The sequence below is a fragment of the Artibeus jamaicensis genome, unplaced genomic scaffold (assembly GCF_021234435.1).
Source record: "Artibeus jamaicensis isolate MK-2021 breed Jamaican fruit bat unplaced genomic scaffold, CSHL_Jam_final contig_415, whole genome shotgun sequence".
Classification (NCBI taxonomy): Eukaryota; Metazoa; Chordata; class Mammalia; order Chiroptera; family Phyllostomidae; genus Artibeus; species Artibeus jamaicensis.
Window position 1 is genome coordinate 21993341 of NW_026521823.1, and position 7886 is coordinate 22001226.

The following is a 7886-nucleotide window of genomic DNA, read 5'->3' on the forward strand; positions in this document are numbered from 1 at the left end:
TAAAATTACCAGCTTGCTTTGGCCTCTCAAACACTGTGGCAACATTCAGAACGGAAACTCACAGGCACTGTGCAAATATGAAATCCGTCCCGTTATGTAGATTTATTTAAACACCCAGGTAGTAAGAGAAATGAAGACTATATGGACTAGGTTCAATAAAAGCCACTTAAAGTAAGCACAATTTGATCCACGGTCCTGAATGATAGCAGGGCAGAAACTGCTATATTGAATTTATTTTTCTTACAGAGTAAGCCAGTATACCGTATTTTTACTGTGCATAATGTACACTTTTATGTCCAAATTTTTGAGGGAAAAATAATAATAAGTATTATAGATGAGTACAATGATTACATACCAGGGGTGTAAAAATCCTGTGTATAATGCACACCAAAACCTGGGAGTGCATCATACATGGCAAAATACGGTATTTTGAAAGCGTATGTGTTCTGTCTGATTCAAAGCCTTCTGGTCCCATCGCCCCTTTGCCATTCCCACTCCCACTCTAACGCCAATCACCAAATACCACAGCTCCTTACTGAAAGCTATGAGAGAAGCAGTCACAACCACAGCCTTCTGGAGGCAGGAAAATAGGAAAGAGCTGTACAACCTGCTGATCCCACAGTAAGCTTTTCATCCTTTTCTTTCCCCCCATCCACATTATTATCCTCACCCACAGGACTTCACAAGCAGGAAGGGTTTAGCTGCCAGCACAGGGAAACTCAGCACCAGCCGATGGGCTTTTCGGCACCGTGGGAGACAGGCTGGAACAGTGCTTGACAGAACTGCTGACGGAGACATTCAGGGTCAGCCCACACCCACCCGCAAAGACTGGGGGCCTGGGGTCATTTCAGGCAACAGCCAAGAAGAACCCACGAACAATGAATACTCTTAACCAAAGAATCAAGGCATGAGAGCAATAACACATGGGATTAGAATGAAAAAAACATGCATTTCTTCAAAGTCTTCTGGGATTGATAATGCCATTGATGAATTCATTAACTTTGTTTCAAAAAGTCAGGATGGCAATACGCATTTGTCAAAGTTGCTCCGAGGTGCTTTTGTAAAAAGTGAAATGCTAAAACAAAGACTCAGGCCATAGGAAATTTATGTGGTTTCAATGCAGCCCTTATAGCAAGTAGGCTTTACAAAAACAAGAGCCTAATATTAACCTAATAATAATAAAAATAAGAAACATTTTGCATGAACAGCATGATATTCTGAAGACACAGCTGGAACACCCATCATGGAGTACATTTCATGTTTATTACAAACTATTTATTGTACTAAATATTTTAAGTTGAGTACAAACAGAACTATATGTTTTTAAAAAGAATGTGAAATAACTTCATTTTTCCTAAAAAGAAAAAATATCTTTATGTGCAAAAATAAAATATTTTTAATTGGAGTATTTTTTTTTTTAGCTTGATTTACAAATAAAATTGTCTTCCATGTGAAAACCCTAACTTTAGCATCAGACCTGGGGCGGTCATCTTTACAAAGTTGTCTCGGGCAATCCTGTTTGCAGTGGAGGAAAAGAGCAAATCCTCCAAACATAGCTCTGATGAAATTAACCTCCCTCACTCCCTCTCTTTCTCTCTGGGGTTTTAATAAGTAAATACTTAAAGCTATACTGTATACATAATGTGTAGCAAGTTTCCAAAGATGGTGTCCTGATATCCCCGCCTCCCAGTAATTCATGCCCTTTTGTAGTCTCCTCTCCTCGAAGCTGGCCTCACTTTGGTTAATACAACACAAGAGTGCTGCTGAGGGACATCTGTGGCTAGATCGCAAGAGGAGAGCCTGGGTTTTCTTGGAATGGAGGGTGCCAGCTCTCAGGTAAGGAGCTCAGCCACCCCAAGGGCTGTGGTTGTGAGGAAGCCCAGGGTAACTGCATGGAATGGCCACGTGGCCACACAGCCAGCCCTCAGTCATTCCAGCCAATCCCAGCCCAGGCACCACTCATGGGAGAGAAAATACCGGATGCCTGCAGCCCCAGCCACTCTCTGATTTCAGTCGCGTGAATCCACCCACTGAACCAGGAAAGATAATACATTATTGTTTAAGCCACCGAATTTGGGTGGTGTTTGTTATACAGCAACAGATATGTGAACTTTCTCTATATCTAAAATACAACAAGCAGCCCATTTAGATAAATGTGTGTAAGTATCCACAAGCAACACACTCCTTATCTAGAACAATGATTCCCAGTTCTCATTCTGGGACATCTCCAAATTGCCTTAAAAAAGTTCAAGAATATTGGGAACATTTAAAATAATCTTAAAACACAATTGATTTTATTGTTTACTTCGGAAAAGGTAAATATATAAATGCAGCTCCTTATGAAGGGAATTCAATATATCTAAGACAACTATACTTTAAATCAATCTTTGCTTTTGAAAAGTAGAATCACCCACCTATAAGTGATCCCTGCACTGGAAAGGTCCAGAAACAGACAGGCAAGCCCCTACAGTGGCTTCCTGAGCCTCGGGGCCTCAAAGTGTGTCTGCATGTCACACGCTGCCTGTCACCTGGGAGCTGAATCAGAATCTGCATTATAGAACAAGATCTCCAGGTAACATGGGGTATAGATCCATTGGTCCGGAACTTGACTGCACATGAGAGCCATCTAGGAATCTTACCGGTTTCAAACTCCAGGCCACAGGGACACAGCTGTGGATGCTTTTGAACCGGCCCAGTGATTCCAGATGCAACCAGCGTGGGAACCACTGGTCACTCCAGACAGAGCGCTGGTTCTCAGGCTTGATGGCACAGTGGGACCACCTGGGGACATCAAAGATGCTAATGTCTGTTTTCACACCCAGAAAGTCTGATGTTACTGGCCTCAGGTGTGACCCAAACCCTGGATATTTTTTAACTCCCTGAATGATTTCCACATGCAGCAAGTCTGAGACCCGGAGACAGACAGCCTGACAGAGGGTTCAGAATGGGAGCTGAGCCTGTGCTACCCTTTCAGGAAAAGGATTTTGAAGTCAGTGAGTGTCAAGTAAAGTGAACAGTTGGCCTCACAGTTTTCAGCTCACTCACCAGGTATAATGACAGCATCGAGCTCGCCAGAGCTTGGGTCTGCCAAATCGTGTGGGCCGCCGCGGGCTCTCTGGGCACTTCCCTCCAGCCCATTTCTCTTCTCTTCTGCTGGGCTGCTTTTCAAGTGATTAACCATGTGCATCTGCTCGGCATTAGGAGCAATATCTTCACCTTCAAAAATAGAAATAAAAACAAATGATGTCATTGCCACTATGAAAACAATCAAGCAAATCAATCTCAGAGTGCAAACAGGAATGGAAAGTCAGAAAACCACTGAGTGATTCGATAGGCCTTCAGGTCCAACACCCAAAACAAATATGTATTACAGCTCAGCCTCAAGAAAGAAATTGTGGGGGACTTCTAGAGAAAACAAACCGAGCAATAAGCAGTTTATAGAAAAAAAAAGCAGAACAGAAAGAGGTTGGTTTCCAAATATATATATATGTATATGTATGTGTGTGTGAATATATGTCTCATATATCATACACTATATATAGTGTATGATATATATAGTGTATATATATAGTGTGTATATATATATATAAAGAGCATATATATATATATGCTCTTTAAGAAGATAGAAGAGAGGAACCATTTTCATAGATCAGAGAGTTTTCAAAAACATGAGAGAATTAATGAAATACGCCCTTGAAACCTTTCAAAAGTGATTTTCAACCCTGGCTACATATTAGAATCACCTGCGTCGATTGACACCCAACCAGTTACACGTGAGTGAAGCATGAGCATGTGCATCAGAATGTCGTGAAATCTGCACCTGGTGAGTCTATCTTTGTCAGGATTGGCAGCTACTGATCTAAAGCAAATGGGGGATAAAACTCACAGCCTCTGGACTCTGAGTTAAAACCCCAATAAGTGGTGGATGACAAATCGAAAACCCGAAAGGTAAATTCTAGCTATTGGAGGGCATTTGCATGGCTGTCAGTGAAGTCCACATTCAGAAAGAGGGAATAAACTGGGCATAAACATCAGGCAGAGGAAGGGTCAGCTGCTTGTGAATAACATATGTATCCACCCACTTCTTTTATGAAGGGAGGGTGAAAAGGGGGGAGGGGGAGAGGGGAAGGGGAAGTAGGTGGTGGAGAGGAAGTGGACGGGGAGAAAAGTGGTAGTGAACCTGAGGAGCAGGTTCTGGGGCTGACTAGTAGGGATCTACAAGGCCTCTCCAGAAGGTATCCAGCCATGTAATATGAAAAATAGAGACATTTATTGATTGAAGAAGGTGCAAGATACAAGAAACACTGTGCATAGGACAATGATGCCTCAGTCCCCTTCAAAGTAGGCACCTTGGGACTTCACACAGTTCTCCCAATTGCCATCAGCTGCCCAATCATATTTTCCTGAATTTCACAGACGGTCTGAAATCTCTTCCCTTTCAAAGGTGATTTCAGTTTTAGGAAAAGCCAGAAGTCACAGGGTGCCAAATCTGGGCTGCAAGGGGGCTAAGTTGCCTGGGTGATTTGATGTTTTGCCAAAAAACTATGCATGAGAAGTGATGCATGAACAAGTGCATTATCATGGTGAATCTGCCAGTCACCACTTGCCCATAGCCGTGGCCTTCTAAATTATCAAGATAGTTTCCAGGGAGGAATGTTCAAACTTATAGCAAAATATGATGCAGATTCGTTGCTCTACTTGCTCATTTTGAATGCAACAGCCACACAGTACACATGCTCACTCAACAGTGTATACCACCCCCATTGACTAGTACAGTGCAGTTGTCATTGTTCACACATGTGCATTCCAGTCCCCTCTCCTTGGCTGCCAGGTTACATCAACATCACGCAAACCATTTTGTTATATTATCAATGGCTGGACTTTTTAGTGGCTGGACTTATCAATGACAGACCTCATATACTTTGTGCAATGCTGGGAAAGTTACTCAATATCTGTGCCTATTTTTCCTCAGTTTGAATGTGGGAAGTAACCTTTCTTGTAGGGTTGTTGGGAGGATTAAATATAGTAAAAGTTGGCTGTGTCATGGCCCAGGTACAGGTGCATTTCCTCTTACTGAACGGTAGGTGTTGCTTCATTTTGTTTGATATACATGAAGAAAAGAGAGGTCATCATTCTGAAGCTGGTTTTCTTGAAAATAAACTGTAAAAAATTCAGGGTTAGTTTACAAACTAACCCTGAAAATCTAAAAATCTAAAGTAGGTTTACAGTTGTTCATATGGAAAAAGACAGGCAGGTTATGAGGATTACAATAGCTTTATTAACTCAAAAGAACATCACAATGCAACTGTAAACCTGCTTTTGCCCATCTCTGTATATTCAATAAATACAAGATTGTAAAGACTGGTTTAAGAGATTTGATATAACAATAAAAAATTACTTGACATAGGATTAAGTGAGATGTTAACTAGAGTTCCAGAGTTGGTTGTTTTAAAATATTGTGCATTCAACAGATATCCCTTCTAATTCCTTCAAGATAATATTACAACTTTCAACTTTATTAAATTCACACTTAAATTATTCTTTCAATTATCTTTGATCTAAAAAATTATGGTGTAGGTATGTGAAATTGCCAATAAAAATCTGAAATAGGATTGATATATATTGATGTATTGGTTGAAACTTGTGTCATAGGCTTTTTGGGGGGGGGTAGGGGTTGAGGTTTTGATTAATATCAAGGTATTGTTAACCTCTTGCATTAAAATTAGTGCAGAAAATTACTGCATCCAGAGCACAGGCTCTTAACCTTTCCTCCTGTTCTGTGGACCTCTTCGGCAGCCTTGTGAAATGCCGTCTCCGACTGGTTTTTAAATGTCTGAAAGAATAATTTAAAACTGTCACATTCTAAGTGAGAATGTAAAAATTAGGTTGAACTGAAAAAATCTGCCCTGCCATTCATGAGCCTGGAAGAAAAGGCAGATAAAACCAATTGCAAAATTAACAGAAAACAATTATTTCTTCTAAGACACAGTAACAAAGTAGAGTTGTAAGTCATCAAAGTCATAAGGACTCCAGGTTTCAATGGGCCCTCAAGGTTTTAACAGCCACAGAGTAGAAAGAAGTAACCAGCACAGCGAGGGATCAGGCAACAGCACTCTAGAAGCAACTTTACCTTGGGGTGCTGGGCTCATAGCCAAGAGGAACAGAAGGCAGAACCAGCCCAGAGCAGATGGGAGCTAGTAAGATGCTAAGTTAGAGATAATGCAAGGAAATGCTTTCTCACCGTTAGAGCTGCAGACCCAAGACAGAAAATCCCCCAACAACCAAGGTCAGCATGAAGCTTCCTTTTGCAGTTCCAGGGCATCCTGAGCAGGACTGGAAGTTCCACTGCGACTGTCTAGCATATGGTCCCATCGTTTGCACAGTGTTGCTTTGGAGAACGGTTTCTTTGCATTAGTATTTAAGCCAGCTTCAAGTGCTAGTCCACCTGGGATCCAGCAGGTGCCCTTCAAATCTGATGTCACACTGCAGCTTTCATGGCTAAGATCTGTCCCCTCTTATTTTTGGTGGTCTTTGGAGAGGCCGGTTTAGCCTTGGTGATTTTGAATGAGGGTGGTCCATGGAGGAGAGCTAGCACTGGAACCACCTGAAGCTTAGATAAGTGGGTGTTAAAATGGGGTCCTGCCTGAACCTCCACAGAACTAACTCCCCAGCCTGGTGCGGCAGGTGGGCAAAGGTGTTTGGTGGTAGAGGCAAGAGAGTAAGAACTGGAGTCAGAGATACTTCCCGTCAGTCCTCAGAAGGTCTGGTAGGCCTAGGGAAGCCACTGACGCTCCCAATCCCAAACTCCCGTGGGTCATGGTGGTCAACTCTGGTCATTACAGCCACCTCACTTATTATATACTTACAAGTGTCATGATGGTTCAGTTGAGGTGTGGGTGACGTGAAGGTGTTGGAAGGCCCTGGTGTAAGAGCCCAGTATGCTGCTGATTTGTTGTAAACAAGCGACTGTAAGTGACAATGTACTTAAGGTTCTATTTATAGTCATAAATGAACATCTGTGATAACAGCAGGGCAGGCCATAAAGTAGGGCGGCTGATCTCATTGTTTTCTTGCGGTGGTTCAAGGGTCAAAGAAAAGCAGATCACACAGAATCTTCTTCCTTGTTAAGTGGTAGAGCCAAACAAGAAAAAACATCGGAGTGGGAGGTGTGTCGGCAGCACTTCAAGCAATAGCCTGGGCTACGCGTTGTTAGTGTTGGCCATTTTTATCACCGGTCAGGCCATGTGAAGACAAGTCAGTCCCCCAAAATTGTCTTCTCCATTGCATCCACCATCTGAAATAAAGATTCTCCTTCACTCCACTGTTTGTTGTCACCTACTCTGGGCCGCGTGTATGGTGGGGTAAGAGTTCAGTGGTAGAGAGGAGCGCAAAGCTGGATTTGTTTGTTCATCCGGTTTGTTTTGGTTTTCATAATTGTTGCTGAAGGGAGGTCAGAAAAACTTCAAAACAAACAAGCAAACAAAAAAAACCCGGTGATCTTTAAACTGAGACGTGAGGCCAGAAGACTAGCCACGAACGAGTTAGAGAAAGAACAGCCCCCAAGTCCAGCTGCAGCGTGCTAGGAGGCCAGCCCACCAAGCGCCTGGGGGGTCGGAGGTTTGGAAACCGCCACTGTGCGGGGAAAGGGGGTGTGGTGGTGGTGGAGGGGGCAGAACTGCGCAGAGACCCGCTGCCACGTTCACTAAGGCTCCCGGTACCAGGGTGACAGAGCCTTCAGCAGGGGAACCGGAGGGAGGACAGCAGCCTCCGGCCAAACCTGCTCGCATTCCCCAGCTCTCGCCGGATGGGGGAGTGGCTCTGCGCATGCTCACCTCGCAGGCCCTCCGCGGAACTCGGCAGGCCCCGGAAGCACAGGCGGCCGCCGC